The following is a 17,544-nucleotide window of genomic DNA, read 5'->3' on the forward strand; positions in this document are numbered from 1 at the left end:
ATAATGTCGCAACTGAACTTACAGACGATGCTCTCCAAGGCACAAACGCAGAAGCTATAAACACAGGAGCTGGGCAAACATATTGTAACGTGCATGGATAAGAAGACACGCTGGCCGCTGGCTGGCGAGTCTGACCCTTTAGTCGAGCGGATCGCGATGTCTCCTGCGGTGCGGGCGATGCGGGTTCGCTTCCCGGCCGCGGCACTTCCTGTGGTTGCGTTGTCCCCCGAATTCGCTACAATATGAAACTCCGCATGGAAAGCTGGACTGTACCGTTACCATGACTATCAGGCAGCAAACTATTTCCCTGAATTAAAGTCACGTGAGGAAGGCTAGAGGGAGCAAATAAACTTCAAAATAAAAGTACTCTTCTCACATTCTAATAAAGTAACGTCACACTCCCCGCCTGGTTTAATTACTATACCACTATCTTAAACTAACATGAGGAGCATGTCCGGAGAACACAAACTAACTCAGTACATATCCTCAGCAGGCATTAGTAGGACTGTCTAGGAGACAGGCCTCAGGAAGGTCTTTGTAGATCCATATTTTGTGACCTTGAGCTCAATCTTCCTGACCTTTCCATCCTGGCCAGGGAATGTCTTTGTAACAAGAGCCAGGGGCCACTCGTTCCTCGTCACTTGATTGTCCTTCAGCAACACTAGGTCGCCCTCCTTGGCGTTAGGACGCATGTCCTGCCACTTGCTGCGACTTTGGAGTGTGAGGAGGTACTCACGCTTCCATCGGTGCCAAAAGGTGTTGGCGAGATGTTGCACCTGCCTCCACTGCTGGCGGTGGAGATCCTTGCTGTCGAAGGTCCCCGGAGGGGGAGGGAGAGTACACACCTTTTGCGTCAGTAACGAAGCAGGGATCAGGAGGAAGGGAGATTCTGGGTCCGAGGAGATTGGTGCGAGGGGCCTGGCGTTGATGATTGCCGTAACTTCTGCCATTAAGGTAGACAACACCTCATGAGTAAGGCGTGATTGGCTGGTTTCCCTGAGCATGGAGTCAAGAATACGTCTGGAGACTCCAATCATACGCTCCCAGGCTCCTCCCATATGGGAGGAATGAGGAGGGATTAAATACCCATGAACACCCTTCCTCACCCAAGTACTTCCTGACGTTGGACTCTTCGGGATCTGTGACGAGCGTATGCAACTCCTTGCAGGCGCCTGTAAAGTTCGTACCACAGTCAGAACGAATCTGCTTCGCAGGGCCTCTCAGTGCAAAGAATCGTCGTATGGCATTGATGGAACTTGATGTATCCATCGATTCGATGAGTTCGATGTGCACGGCACGTGTGCTCATGCACGTGAAGAGGACTGCCCACCTCTTGCTGTTAGCTTGACCGCCACGGGTTCGTCTTGTGGTGACAGCCCAAGGACCGAACACGTCGAGTCCTACGTAGGTGAAGGGTGGCTCTGTGCTCAGACGGTCGGAGGGTAGGTCCGCCATTTTCTATTCGGCCGTCCTCCCTCGAAGTTTGTTGCAAGCCACGCATTTGCGGAGGACGCTGTTGATGCACCGCTTGGCTCCGACGATCCAGAATCCTGCTGTGCGGATGGACCCTTCCGTGAAGATACGACCCTGATGTTTGACTCTCATGGTAATGCCTCACAAGGAGCGTCGCGATGTGGCTGCGAGCTGGGATGACGACTGGGAACTGTTCTCTTGTGTCGATTGCTGCATGCTTGAGTCTTCCCCCTATCATCAGAAGACCATCTTCATCCACGTAGGAGTCCAGCTTCCTTAGAGGACTGTGTTTGGGAATACTTTTCCCTGCAGCCAAGCAGGTGAACTCTTCTCTGTAGGTCTCTCTTTGCACACAGCTGATGATGAGAGTCTCGGACATCGATAGCTGTTCCGCCGTGCAAGGCTTTGTGGGTCCGGTACAGGTTTTGAGGTTGTCTTCCACAGCAGCTTTTTTGAGCTCCAAGATGCGGGTTAGGGATGCGATAGCTCACACAAGAGACTTCCATGAGGAGAACCGCTCAAAGCGATGAGATCCCAGGTTAGTTGGAGGGATGGAGAGAGTCATGGCATGAGAACGCACCTCACTGTCAGAATCCGGGTCGACGAGTTCGTGAGGCTCCTCTTCAGGAGTGTGAACTCCGTCAGGCGGGGACAGGAAAGGGGGTCCTGTGAGCCATGTAGTGTTTGTTAGCTCGGCGGCAGGTACCGATCGGGTAGCATGATCCGCTGGGTTTTGAGCTGTATGGACGTAGCTCCATTGTTCTGGTTTGGTGAACTTCCTGATTCGCTGCACTCTGTTGCAGACGTACACATAGAACCGCCTGGTCTGGTTGTATATGTACCCTAAGACTGATGTCCAACTCCCTCTCCACCAGCTCTGCCATTTCCACTGCCAGCACAGCGGCGCCGAGCTCCAGTCTTGGGATAGTATGAGCGGACGGAGGCGCCAGTTTCGCCTTTCCCAGGACAAAACCGACATGACACTCTCCATCACTGTCGATCACCTTGAGGTAAGCTACCGCGGCGATAGCCTTCACTGAAGCGTCAGAGAAGACGTGGAGCTCATTCCTTTGCGTGGTAGATAGGGTGGTGGGAGTGTAGACTCTTGGTATCCTGATGTCTTTCAGGTCCTCTAATGAATCTTTACACATCCTCCATTCTGCTTCATTTTCACCTGGTAGAGGGGTGTCCCAGTCGAGAGCTTCATTGCAGGTGAGTTCTCGCAGCAGAAACTTTCCCTGAATGACGACTGGAGCGACGAGACCGAGGGGGTCAAACAAGCTGTTCACCGTGGCTAGAGCACCTCTGCGGGTGAAGGGCTTCTCTGTGGCCGTTGCTCTGAAGGTGAAGATATCGTGCTTGAGTTCCCAGCTGAGTCCCAGGCTGCGTTGGATGAGGGTGGAGTTGTCGTCGAAGTCCAAGTTTTGCAGTCCCTTTGCATGGTCTTCTGTTCAGATCCGGGCCGGTAAGTAGCACATCGTTCAGGGAGATGCTGTGATGTTGAACTTACAGACGATGCTCTCCAAGGCACAAACGTAGATAGAAGCAATAAACACAGGAGCTGGGCAAACATATGAAACTCCGCATGGAAAGCTGGACTGTACTGTTACCATGACTACCAGGCAGCAAACTATTTCCTGAATTAAAGTCACGTGAGGAAGGCTAGAGGGAGCAAATAAACTTCAAAATAAAAGTTCTCTTCTCACATTCTAATAAAGTAACGTCACAATCACGATACCAAACTTGTTTTGGAGGACGGTCGAAGCTATGCTACGATATTTGTTCCACACCACTTAACAGAGCTTTCGGAAGAAAAAAAACAGATTTTAAAGAAGTCTGTGAATGTTCTCATTCATCCACGTCATGGTTATCCAAAGGAGTTTAATCGAGTGCAACTGGACTTGGTATATATCCGTGAAGACGTTTCGCCTCTCATCCAAGAGGCTTCCTCAGTTCGTGCCTTTCTGACTAGACCAAGCTAGTCTGACCGGCTGGTGATGAGACTCAGTATTTATCCTCTAGGGGTCGCTGTCAGAGCTATTGATATGCGTGGCTCTTTGTGATCAGATGTTTACCAACGCCCGTCGCTACCAGAGCCATAGATATATGCATGGCTCTTTTGAGTACCGATGTTGTGTTAAAAGAAATTCATTTTTTTCAATATTTCAAAAGCCAAAAGTGCCCCAAATTGAAGAATCGCCCAGATCCAAAAGTAAAGGCCAGATAAGACAATCATGTGCCGCGGAGTGCCAAGAGTAAACGCAGATAAGTCCCAAAACGACGGCAAAGGTGACGTCAAAAACAGGCAGAGCACGTCTCCAGACAAACTAACAGAATGCAGGCAGAAGAGGCTTAGACCACTGCTACACGCAGTTAAAGAGGCCCACAGAGCCACCGCCCACCGTCCGGCAAACCTGACCACGCGAGAAAACATGGTTCACACCATGTGCTTCTGTCTCCTGTCTCCCTAAGATAGCGCGTCTTCTTAATGGAAGCCACTAGGGGGCGATGATGTACCAGCGCCAACCCTTTCAGTTCCCCACTCTTTTCCATATAAAAGAGTTTCCCACTCTTTTCTAGTCTGTCCATCCATTATCCGAACCGCTTATCCCGCTCTCAGGGTCGCGGGGATGCTGGAGCCTATCCCAGCAGTGAGGGAGCTATTCTGTCCCTTTCATTTTATCTCATTGTCCCTGAACAGGCATTAGATTTGCCACAACAGTGGGAACAAAGGCGTGTTTACGTTCTGCCCCTTCCCTGCGTGGACCGAATCTGCGCAGATGCGCAGAATCTGCCCATTTCTCCACGTGGGGTACACACTATAACCTCGTTTTTTTTTTCTTTCATATATATATTTTTTTCTTATTCGAGATGTTCAGAACGTATAAATAAGCGGATCTTCGTGCTTTCCAAATTTCTGGTAATCAATAGGTGTTACGACCAAACAACATCAACAACAAAAAACCCCTGACCACGCTGCTGCCATCTTCCTGATACCGAATATAAACAGTGGCTGGTACGGGAAGGTCCAATGACCGGAGCTGAAGCGCTTGGACCGTCCAATCAGAAGCCACGCCGCAGGCGCGCTGAGGGGCGTCGCTAGAGTGGTGGGCGACGTCGTAGCAACGGTAACTAGGATGACACGCAGATTCCTGAAGCGTTCCTCGTTTTGTTTTTATCTCCAGTTTACAATACAGCCATTCACATAGCAGACCGGGCATTTTAATCGAGGTCCAAACAAATATTTCATAGCATTCAAGTGATGGGTCTTACAGTACCATTTTTATGGCATTGGGGCAAATGAAATAGCGGGTGAGGTTGCAAAGGAAGGCTACAAAACATAATCACACTGATTTGGTGGTTGCTTTAAGCAAGACAGAGATAAAGAGCAGCACAGATTGAAGGAAAGGTGGCAAAAGCAGTGGGAGGAAGGGAGGAGAGGACGGTGGTTTTACACGGTCTCAAAGGAAGGTGGGAGAAATGAAGAGAGCATGAAGGAACAGGAGAGATGAGACGATAGCTGCAAGACTCAGATTTGGACACACTGGACTGAACAGTACACTTTTCAAAACAAGCCAACACCATACAGGCAGATGTGACCCCTGTGGACCAGAAGACCCATTAGAGCATGTTATGACACACGCATTGTCAGAAATATGAGGCAGAAATCCCAGATAACTAAACATACAATTTAGTAGATATTCCACAGGAGAATTCAACTGGGTGTTATAAACATCTCATTTCAGTTTCTTAGCGTAACTCATTTAATCAAGAAGATTTGAGTTTTGTTTTGTTTCGGAAAGAATCGCGTAAATAACAATAAGACGTTCTGATCCACACTCCATACCAGCTGGTGGCGGTAGGGCGCCAATTCGTTCTTTACCAACGAAGAAGAAGAAGCATCAGACGAAGAAGAAGAAAAAGAAGAAAAGGAAGAAGAAGAAGAAGAAGAAGAAGAAGAAGAAGAAGAAGAAGAAGAAGAAAAGGAAGAAAAGGAAGAAGACGAACCAACGGTAACTAGCGGGTGTTTTCCAACCAGAAGCCGGTGGGTGGATGAATCCACCAGGGACGCCCTGAACTCGCGGACCGCTGTCGGCGGCGCGGGACTCGCGTCGGGGGGCCGACGGGCGAGCACGAAGCGGCGTCGTGTCGGCTAAGAGGAGCCGCGGGAGCCGCCAAGCGGCGGCGGCGGCACGGGAACAAAGTGGAGTCCGTATTCCCGGTTTCCGACACCGGCCGGGGTTAACGGGACTGTTACGGACGACGGAGGCAGGCCCGTCACCGCGGGGGAGCGTCGACGCTTTTCTCGGTCTGGGGGGGGGGATTCTAACGCGCTCTCCGCGCGCTCCGAGGCTAACGGCGCTATGCTAGCTAACGCAGCAGGCACGGCGGAAGACCCACGCTCGCCTGTCTTCAGCATCGCCGAGGACACGTCACACGGGCGCTCTGGTGAACCGCGATGGTGATATAATTATTGCTACCAACATTCGTATAATGTGTTAAGACTTTACTTGGTGCTGTACAAGATGCCTGGGTTCCACCATGGAATGACGATGATATTGATACGGATTTCAGCAAGCGTCTGCGGTGACCTCACTTGATAGAGTAGTTCCCCCAAACCCCCCCCCTATTTTGTTAAAATACTTTCAGATATTCGAAGGAACCAAAGGCCCTTTTTTACGAATCTGACTCTGTGGCGTCACTCTGCAGAAGTTCGGTGTCTCCCCACAAATCCAGAAAACCTTTTATTCCGGTGCCACTGAGAGCATCCTGGCAGGGTGCCCCACTGCCTGGTATGGGAACTGCACCTATCTAGACCAAAAAGCCCTGCTGAGGGTGGTACGGTCAGCTGAGCGGACCCCTGAGACCACATCGCCCCACTACAGGACTTCTAAACCAGGCGGTGCAGGACCAGGGCTAGAAGGATTATTATGGGGTCCCATCGCCCCAGTAACGGACCGTTTCAAGAGACCGACACCGAGAGACTCGGGAGTTTCTGCATTTGTAATACCCTTGCTCTTTACCTCAGACACTTTCCAGACACTAGACACGTTAATCGTTCAGTCTATTTGCACACTTGTATTGTATAGTATAGCAGCTGCACATTGCATTTATCGGGATACAGCTTATGTATACTCCGGATTTTTTTTTTAAAATGTATTGTATTTTTATTTTATTCTTATTCTGTTAACCTTGTTGTTCCATTTCTCTTGTTGCATTTTTGGAGTTTGCCAAAAATAATTTCACTGCTTATTGTACATGTACACAAAGTACATTTAGTGTACTTGTACACTAAGAGATGCAGGGCTTCTTTTGTCCCCACTGCCATCCAGTTAAGTAGTACATAGTATTTATCTGTTGTCTGCAGTCCGCTAGTTTCCTTGGTCTGTATATTTTGTATTTACATCTTTTATATTTTCTATTTGACCTGCTTTGGTTCTCCTTGCCCACCATGTCCTGTTGTCAATTCCGCCTTGGTGTTTGTATGTTTTGTCTTTGCGTGAGAGTTTTTATACTGGCTCCAAACTAATTCCCTGCAAGGGACGATAGAGATACTTTGACTTGACTCTGACATGAAAAATAAACCTTTTGAATCTTGACACTCAACATTCTATGGCACATAGTTGGCAATGTTTGCCAAGGTAGTGGTTTGTGGTGTTTCACTGTGAAGTTAATATTTGATACGCAGCTGTTCTTCCTTTTCAGACTCGAGACTGTGTGAATGTGGAATCCTTATCCGACAAGAGCGCAGCCAAACGGACATGTGCAGGAGCATAGGTTTCATTTCCCCTGACAGGGCCTATAAAACTATAAGTGAAAACGATAAGGTCCCATCCTATCATCCTCCACAACACTGGCCTATCAACTGGCTTTCAAAAGAGATAACGTCATCAAATAGTAATTTAAGCAAGACTCATTTTCAAGTGTCGGCGTCTAAAAACTGACTTGATACCGTCAAACCCAGATGATGGAAAGATGAATCGGTTCATCTGGACACCACGTGTATTAACAGATACGTTTCATCATCTAAGTGACCTCTCCAGGCCACACTGACTGCAGGTATCCCACCCTTATAAACAACACAGTGGCATAAGGACATATAATCGATTACTTTGCTCCTTATTTGTTGGGCACTTTCCCTACGATTGAGTGTTTCTTTTAACAAAGTTATATATATATATATATATATATATATAATCCAGTGAGTCAAGTAAATTCCTAATGAGACATATGACACAGTACAAGCATGTTTCATGCCATAAACAATCATCAGCTGTCAATATTGACAGCTGATGATTGCTTATGGCGCTCTCTCTCTCTCTCTCTCTCTCTCTCTCTCTCTCTCTCTCTCTCTCTATATATATATATATATACACATATATAATCCAGTGAGTCAAGTAAATTCCTAATGAGACATATGACAGTACAAGCATGTTTCATGCCATAAACAATCATCAGCTATCAATATTGCGCTCTCTCTCTCTGTATGTATATATATATATATATATATATACACACACATATATAGTCCAGTGAGTCAAGTAAATTCCTAATGAGACATATGAGACAGTACAAGCATGTTTCATGCCATAAACAATCATCAGCTATCAATATTGACAGCCGATGATTGCTTATGGCGCTCTCTCTCTGTATGTACATATATATATATATATATAAATTTAGCACAAAAAGTAAGGAAATGTGTTTGGTAGATTATTTCTTTGGTGTAACAATGCTTCTTGGCAATAAATCTTATATCAGGCAGCTGATTGTCAGCACCTGGGGTACCAGAAGCTCAAAACAAGAGTCAATAGCAGCAGCAAAATAAGCTGTTGGGCATTGGCAGAGAAGATTTGGCAAATTTTTCATGGGCGCAACCCACATACTCAGTCCCACAGATGCATGTTCCTTACACATGTGGCCCCATTTAAAAGGCAAATAAACAGGCTTTCCAACGGTACAAGATTTACTGCCAAGAAGCATCGTTACAACATAGAAATAATATATATATGTAAGAGTGGGGACACCTGCAGTCAGTTGAGACTGAAGAGGCCACTCAGGTGAGTGGTGAAACGTTTCTGTTGCGTGCAGATGAACTGATTCAACTTTCTGTGACTTCCCTCTCCTGGATGATGATGAGGCTGCGTAAAGTCGTCCCCACATATCTAATGCGCCAGTTCAAGCTGCGTCTTCTCGGGTTGGTTTTGCCCCGCATGGACAGCATAGGACTTTAAACTAAGAAATGCGGGGGGGGGGTTGGTTTAAGTACCGGCAGCATCCTAAAGCTCAGTCTACCACTCAGTGATGCCTCTCTAACATTTCTCTCTGCGTATTCAGAAGTGGCTGATGAGCCTTCCCCAGCAACTTACCTTGGCCAAAACTCGCCAGGCAGACTCACGCGCACTATTCCAAGGAGTGGAAGTAAAGGGCTGCCATTCATTTGGTCCGTGTAGAGAAATATCCCGGCGGCTCGAGCGACCAGCCAGCCTGCCGAGAAAGAGGGCAGGACGATAAGTTTCGTTTCGCCTGAAAAAGAATTGCGCAACCAAAAGGGGAAATGAACACCTACGCCCTCTGGTGGCCATGTTCCGACCGGAGCAAAAACATCCATCCACTCTCCACGCACAACCGTGTCAAAAAATGATTACAAGCTCATTTCGGTACAGTTATTCAGATCACATACCTTTTTTTTGCAAATATACACGAATAAACTACGAAACGGACAAAAAAAAAAACCTGCTCTAAGATCACAAATCAGTATCACGATGACGTTCGTTGACGTCCTCGTGATACTGCCTCTGTCGTCAGCAAAGCGAAAGAGAAGCCACCGTGATGACGTCACAGAACGGCTTAGTCTGGATATGTCGGAGGCAGCTCAGACAGAGAGAGCTGGAGGAGGCTCGCTTGGCAAGCGTGGCAACCCCCCCCCCCTCGCTAACGAGGAGGCCTCGAAGAAGACTCGTCGGAGAAGGTGGAATCGGTTCATCCGGACACGTTTGCGGACAGAGACGTGTCGTCGCTCGTCTAAGCGACCTCTTCGGTCTCAGCTGACTGCAGGTATCCCCACCCTTATAAACAATACGGTGGCGTAACGACCCAAACCAACCATTAACTCTGTGCACAACCACATCAAGATCACCGGGGGAGGATGTGACAAATGACACCAGGGGAGGGTACAGTAGGGGCAGTACTCTAGGCAGAGGCATGGGGGCGCTATGGGTTCCCCAGTCTCACCTGTAGTGGCCAACTTGTATAGGGAGGAAGTGGAAAAGAGGCTCTGATGTCCTATCCAGGGACACCACCTAGCCACTGGCTCAGATTTGTGGACGACACCTGGGTTCAAATTACATCTCAGGACGTACCACATTTCACCGACCACCTGGACTCTGTGGACACCACATCAAGTTCACCGGGGAGGATGTGACAGGTTAGTCTTCTTACACTGTGACATTGCAGTTGGTGATGGAGGACATTTGATTGTTGATCTACTACTACTACTACTACTTTCGGCTGCTCCCGTTAGGGGGCGCCACAGCGGATCACCCGTCTCCATCTCTTCCTGTCTTCTGCGTCTTCCTCTGTCACACCAGCCACCTGCATGTCCTCCCTCACCACATCCATAAACCTCCTCTTCTCCTCTTCCCTGGCAGCTCCATCTTCAGCATCCTTCTCCCAGTATACCCAGCATCTCTCCTCCACACATGTCCAAACCATCTCCATCTTGCCTCTCTTGCTTTGTCTCCAAACCGTCCAACCTGAGCGGTCCCTCTAATACACCCGCCGGTCCACCGTGTCAGTGTCACTGTTTGCCTCGTTCAGGCATGAAAAGTACACGCGTGTATGAAGGTGCAGTGCCAGCAGGGGGCGATGATTAGGGTGAGGGTTAGGGTAGGGTTAGGGTGAGGGTTAGGGTTAGGGTTAGGGTTAGGGCTCGACTCTCCACCGCCAAATACAATGTAATCAACATGACAACACTCGTAGGCACCATAAAACATTTTAAATTTTAAAAAATACAGCAGCCATGTAGTATCTTCATATTACCTGTAGGGGAGGGATTTTGGAGAATGGTATGTATGTACTGCTAAACCAGATCCTGCTTAACCTGCCGAGTAGCTTTTCATGGATCAGGAGTACACAACACCAGATAAAGGGTTGGTGTTCTCTAAATATAGTGCCGGTATTAGATAATGTCCCTAAGGTCTTCATGTATGTGAGATAGTATGGCAGGTTTCCAGAAGAGAAGAAAAATACATGTATGCAAGTTTACCAAGACCACAAAATAATACTATCTACAGGAGGTGTTATGACAGTTTAGAATTAGCAAAAAAATATATAACATGCTAGCTTTCCGTTATGCAGTCACGAGACCCCCTCTTAATACTGCCTATGTTTCTTTGCTATTCCAGCAGTATAGAAACTGGTCACATTGCCTTTTATAGATAGAACTGTATTTGTTCCTGCATTTGGAATTTGGAGGGTGGAGTGGGTGGAGGAGAGTGTCAGGAGTGATGTGTGACAGAAGGGTGCCAGCAAGAGTTAAAGGGAAGGTTTACAAGATGGTAGTGAGACCAGCTATGTTGTATGGTTTGGAGACAGTGGCACTGATGAAAAGACAGGAGGTGGAGCTGGAGGTGGCAGAGATGAAGATGATAAGATTTTCATTGGGAGTGATGAAGGAGGACAGGATTAGGAACGAGTCTATTAGAGGGACAGCTCAGGTTGGACGGTTTGGAGACAAAGCAAGAGAGACAAGATGGAGATGGTGTGGACATGTGTGGAGGAGAGACGCTGGGTATACTGGGAGAAGGATGCTGAATATGGAGCTGCCAGGGAAGAGGAGAAGAGGGAGGCCAAAGAGGAGGTTTATGGATGTGGAGAGGGAGGACATGCAGGTGGCCGGTGTGACAGAGGAAGATGCAGAGGACAGGAAGAGATGGAAACGGATGATCCGCTGTGGCGCCCCCTAACGGGAGCAGCCGAAACTAGTAGTAGATATGTATTTATTCATTTTTATTAATTCTAACTTGTTACTGATTTATTAATTTATTGCTATTAATTTCTTATTTCCTTAATGTAATTGTATTACTTTTAAATTTGAGGAGTTTTAAATTGTATAAATATCAATTTCCATATTCATTATTTTTATGAATTTTAAAATTTTATGAATTTATTTTTATGTTATTACTTTATTTATCTTATTCATTTTACATTTTATTAATTGGTTAACTTTATTATTAATGTATGTTGTATCCTGCTTATTTACATGTTCGAAATAAATCATCACTCATTCTGTCAAAGGACGTTGACTCGGTTCACGTGGACACGTTTCTGGAGGAGGACCGGCAGCAGGGCGGAGTTTAGGTTGACAGACAGGCCGTTTTCTCCTTAACGAAACTTATCAAGAGTTTAAAACAGCGATCTCCGTCACACCTCGACAGGCTTTACGCAGAATGTAATATCCGGTATTAAATATTGTTTAGATAAAAATATACAACAATTAGTTCACGTTCAAGTCAAAATCACAACTTTTATAAACGTTTATCAGGCGGAGTTACGACGTGACGTAACCGACCGCGGACAAGGACGTCACCCGCGCGCGTGCAACCGCGAGTGGCCACGCCGAACGTGTTCACACACACACACACACACACACACACACACACACACACACACACACACACACACACACACAAACATCCCAAAACACACAAACACACATGCACACACGAACAAACACACATGCACACACACACACACACACACACACACATTCACACATGCACACAAACATGCACACGTACACACACACACACACACACACACACACACAGTGAGACTCGCGTACCGATATATGCTACTCTCAGAATGATCAGTTACGTCACTCTAAAGTCACGCAGGTTCTACTGCGCATGTCGGCTGCAGCAAGGAGGCGGCCGGCGTCGTCATGTCTTGTCGTGCGGTGGGTTGCCAGAATTGTTTTGACAAACAAAACAAAACAAAAGCTCAAGTTTTACCGAATTCGGGTCAACTCGCACCCCTTGTAAGGCTGACCGGGGACGTCTTAGGTTGCAAGCAATCAGAAGAAGCGATTCATCACAGGTAAGTTAACGTTAGGCCTCGGCTAACAGGCTAATCAGCCATAACGTTACATCGCTCGTTTTAACTTAGAACAACAAACGTTAAATACCGTAACTATTGAGTCCTATGCATATATAACGAACGATGTCTGCAAGAAACGGAGTAAATATGTTCAAGTTTGAGCTGAACTAGCTTAGAAGCTAACGTACCTTGGTTCAATTTTGCTAAAGTTGTGTTGCGAGTAACTGTTACCAGTAGGCCACTGACCTGTTTCGGCGTGTTAAGGTTACTGGAAGTCACTGGAATGCACTTTATTTGTACAGGAGAGGCGTCTGAGGACTTCGACAGTCCTGACTTTGTCCCGTCTGTCTCCTCCTACTCAACCCAGTCCAGCAAAGGCGATGCAAGACACGAGAGGTAAATATGGTCACTTCCTTGTGATTTGTTGCTCACTGTGATCACTCAGCATGACTCGACATAGCATGACTGGAAGTGCAGAGAAGAAATAGTGAGTAATTTGATGTAGGTATATTTTTGTCAGGATTATCTGTTAGGCCAGATAGTTTCTGCTATGTCTACATTATCTCACGAAGCCCTTTGAGGCGAGCTATGTGATTTCCACTGACTTGAATTGAGGATGTGATAAACCTGTGGCCAGCTGAGTAAATTAAATGTTTTGTACTAACTGCTTGCTCTCTTCTGTGTGTATTAGATATGAGAGGAAAAGAAGAAGGGATGAAACCCCCCCACAGACGGCCAGACAATGGACATCAGTCCACAGAAGTTGTTGATGAGGCTGCATCGGAATCCACACGCGCTTCCCTCTCCCCCAAATGATTGCGGAATGGAGCCTGGTGCTGGTCCTTGCATTGATAAGAACTTCTAACATCTTAACTACTGTACAGTAGGACAGTCACTACCAGGATTAACCAGGTTGCATCCATCCATCCATTGTCTTAACTGCTTATCCTGCTCTCAGGGTCGCGGGGATGCTGGAGCCTATTCCAGCAGTCATTGGGCGGCAGGTGGGGAGACACCCTGGACAGGCCGCCAGGCCATCACACAGGGTACACACACACACACCCATTCATTCCTAGGGACAATTTAGTACCGCCAATTCACCTGACTTACATGTCTTTGGACTGTGGGAGGAAACCGCAGCCCCCGGAGGAAACCCACGCAGACACGGGGAGTCTGAATGATCACCCAGAGTGTAGCCGTTTCCCAGATATGAAAAATGGGACTGTGAAATTTCTATTTACCTTTATATCTAATCTCTTTTTCAGAAGCCACGGTCCCGAGGGCTCTCCCTGATGACCTCGAACAGAAGTACAGCCGACTTCCTACCGAATGTGACAACCTGCGTGTGGACATCAACAAGCTCAAAAGCCGAGAATGAACAGCTAAAAGCAACACTCAGGAGCACACAGTTTTCCTTTAGCTCTACCAAATGCAAAGCAGCACAGGTTCTGTCTTTCACAGGTCTGACCAGTGTCATTTTTGAGTGGTTGCTCCAAACGGTTAGAGACAGTGTAGAGGTTGTGCGTGGCCAATAGATGGTCCCTGGAGGACCATCCATTGGCTATCCTGATGAAACTGTGATGCATTATTGACTGCACTGACATTTTTATTAAAACCCACAAATCTAACCTCCAGAGCCCAAACATATTCGAATTAGAAGAGCCACAACAACACCAAGTATAGTATTTGGTTGGCATGTCCCCTGCAGGAGCCATTACTTTTCTGCCCGCAGGTTGGGGTGGGCGTGTTTCTGATAAGCAACTTACAGCTGAGTCTGGAGTTTACGACCCTCTAGAAGTAAATGATGAGATACCAGCAGATCGTGGTTTCACCATCAGAGAGGAGCTTGCCACCCTTAGAATCCCTCACTTTACCAAAGGTAAAAAGCAGCTCTCTGCTCAAGAAGTGGAAACATCGAGGCGTTTGTCTAACGTGAGAATACACATTGAAAGAGTAACAGGTAGATGGACGAATTTCAAACTTCTGACAACTGGTATTCCACTCACACAGGTAGACCTCTTAGATGACACGGTGGTTGTGTGCGCAGCATTAACAACCCTTTGTAGATGTATAGTCCCTAGAAAATAACGTGTCAATGTTTTGATAAAGGATCCGTGAAATTGTAATCTACATTTTCCAGCATGCAGAGTCAAAGATAAATTTCAAGGTTCAAGGTTTTTATTAGTCATACGTTTATGTGCAGGTACAGCCGCAGTGACATGAGGTAATAATTTCTTTTTTTTTTTTTACAAGATGCACACTTATTGTAAAAAATGTTATTATTGAGATTAATTCAACATTCAATTGTTTTAACCTAAGATACAACTACAGACAATGCAAATGTTTTGTTTCACAGTGCATCTTTTTGACTTCCTTTTATGCACTGTTCACAATACCAATCCACAACCTTTCTTTTGATTTTTGCACCTTCGTAGCAGAAATGGTTCTCGCACTTTGCACAGGTGGTCATCTTTCCGAACTCTGACCTTTCACAGTGGGAGCAGACTGTAGGTGCTTGTACGTATGTTTGGGTCCATGCTACGGGTTAAGAGCTCAGGCAAAACACTTCGTTTGAGGAACTGTTCAGCAATAGGCAGGACTGTTTGCAGCATTTCTTCATCTCTGGCTAACCAAGTGACTGCTACATCCTGCCCCATCCAAACCACAAAGTCGCAGTACTGCACGTCACATACAAACACGTGAAGCTGAACTTGGTGGTAGTATTCATGGTTCTTCTTGAGGTGTAGTGATTTGTCTAAGCAAAACTGTGTGTCCTCACTGCTTCCTGACAGACCTTCACAGTATTTGCATGGGCACTTAATCTCTACATTTCCTCTCCCACAGCAGGTACAGTTTGCCATTCCATCTGGTGATGCCCCAAGATGCGGTTTGTCTGGACACACAGCAAGACCGCAGAGTTTCACATCGGAAGTTTTGATGTTGTGCTTTCCTTACTGCTGTGTCCTCGTTCTTTCTTCCCCAGTCTATTGCATTTACATGAGACAAGTCTTTGTCATCGTAGTGCATTACCCGTTGACTAAGTTCGTTTTAGCTGTCTCGGCTCTTACAGTGCATACACGATGTACGGTGGTGCTAGTTATCCGTCCGGCTCTGTGTGTGGGCCAAGCCTGGGATTAGGCCTGATTTTTAGTGATACACTCAAGGTTTACACACTGCTCCTGTGTTGATTCCTGCCCCTGTTTGGAAAAGGTCTCTTCACTCTTCTGTAATTCACTTGGGCAGAGGCCTCTCAGACTGACATCATACAGAGCTACCAGTGGCTCCAGCGGGTCTCCGTTCTCTTTGTCCGATTCCGATGTGGAGTCGGTGTCACTGCAGTCCAGGCTAGTGAGCAAAGCTGCCTTAGGTTCCAGTAGTTTCAGTTTCTTCATGTCTTCGTCCCTCAGCTCTGAATACATGATACAATAGATCTTAGATAACGCATCAATATGACTGTGGGGGATACAATGTGGTACAATCAGGGGTGTAGTGGGAAATACAGAGGTGGGTAAACTCTGTCGAGTGCAGAGTTTACCCACCTGTTTCCCCTCATTTACTAACACAGTTGATCAGAAAATAAGCGAGTAAACACTCCGCCTCATTTAAAGATGGTGGGTAAAATGAGTTTAACTGGGTTTACCCTCCACTACACCCCTGGGTGCAATGTGTGTGATAGTAATAGCTTTACATGAAGCAAATTCATTTTTTAATTTTATATATTATACTTTTGACATTGGCCTTTCTGGCTGGTTGCAGTTGGGTGTCTGTCCTCCTCGGCTCCCTGATGCAGATTTCATCAGTTTGGCTGGCGTCACCTCTCTTTTGGATGTGAGGAGCCACTTGTTTGTCCCTGAGGTACAAGACTTCTCGGTCTTTCCATATCTGACCCACAGCTCAACTTTTGAGCATAAGTGCAGCAGCATGCCTGCATCATGACCCCAAGCTGCAAGAAAATAGTATAGAGATTAATTCCTAGCAATCTAATTTATTACACACACTGGTTTAAATGGTGTTCAGGCTAGATATGCCCACAGGCACAGCTGTATAATTGCAGCAAATGAGCAGTGAAATTTTGTTTACTACATTAACGACAGTGACTGAAGAGGTTAAATAGTCATGGAAAGCTAAGAGCATTTAGTAAATTAACTTAAGTTACAGTGCATCCGGAAAGTATTCACACCCCTTCACGTTCCCCACATTTTGTTATGTTACAGCCTTATTCCAAAATTGATTAAATTCCTTTTTTTTCTCATCAATCTACACACAATACCCTATAATGACAAAGTGAAAAAGGTTTTGTAGAAATTTTTGCAAATTTATTAAAAATAAAAAACTGAAATATTGCATGTACATCAGTATTCACACCCTTTGCTATGACACTCAAAATTGAGTTCAGGTTCATCCTGTTTCTACTGATCATCCTTGAGATGTTTCTACATCTTGACTGGAGTCCACCTGTAGTAAATTCAACGGATTGGACATGATTTGAAAAGGCACACACCTGTCTATATAAGGTCCCACTGTTGACAGTGCATGTCAGAGCAGAAACCAAGCCATGAAGTCAAAGGGATTGTCGGTGGACCTCCGAGACAGGATTGTATCGAGGCACAGATCTGGGGAAGGGTACAAAAAAAATTCTACAGCTTTGAAGGTCCCGAAGAGCCCAGTGGTCTCCATCATTCGTAAATGGAAGAAGTTTGGATCCACCAGGACTCTTCCTAGAGCTGGCCACCCAGCCAAACTGAGCAATCGGGGAGAAGGGCCTTGGTCAGGGAGGTGACCAAGAACCTGATGGTCACTCTGACAGAGCTCCAGCGTTCCTCTGTGGAGATGGGAGAACCTTCCAGAAGGACAACCATCTCTGCAGCACTCCACCAATCAGGCCTTTATGGTAGAGTGGCCAGACGGAAGCCTCTGCTCAGTAAAAGGCACATGACGGCCCGCTTGGAGTTTGCCAGAAAGCACCTAAAG

At 46.5% G+C, this 17,544-nt stretch overlaps 1 protein-coding gene across 1 annotated transcript in view; it reads right to left on the bottom strand.

The window, feature by feature from the left end:
* Positions 1-8,946, bottom strand: part of znfx1 (zinc finger, NFX1-type containing 1) — a 73,180-nt gene extending 64,234 nt beyond the window's left edge. The window contains exon 1 of the mRNA XM_056274214.1: positions 8,844-8,946. The gene's annotated coding sequence lies outside the window, so the exon portion shown is untranslated. The remainder of the gene's footprint in view (positions 1-8,843) is intronic.
* Positions 8,947-17,544: the final 8,598 nt, after the last annotated feature.

This window comes from Lampris incognitus, chromosome 2 (assembly GCF_029633865.1).
Source record: "Lampris incognitus isolate fLamInc1 chromosome 2, fLamInc1.hap2, whole genome shotgun sequence".
Lineage (NCBI taxonomy): Eukaryota > Metazoa > Chordata > Actinopteri > Lampriformes > Lampridae > Lampris > Lampris incognitus.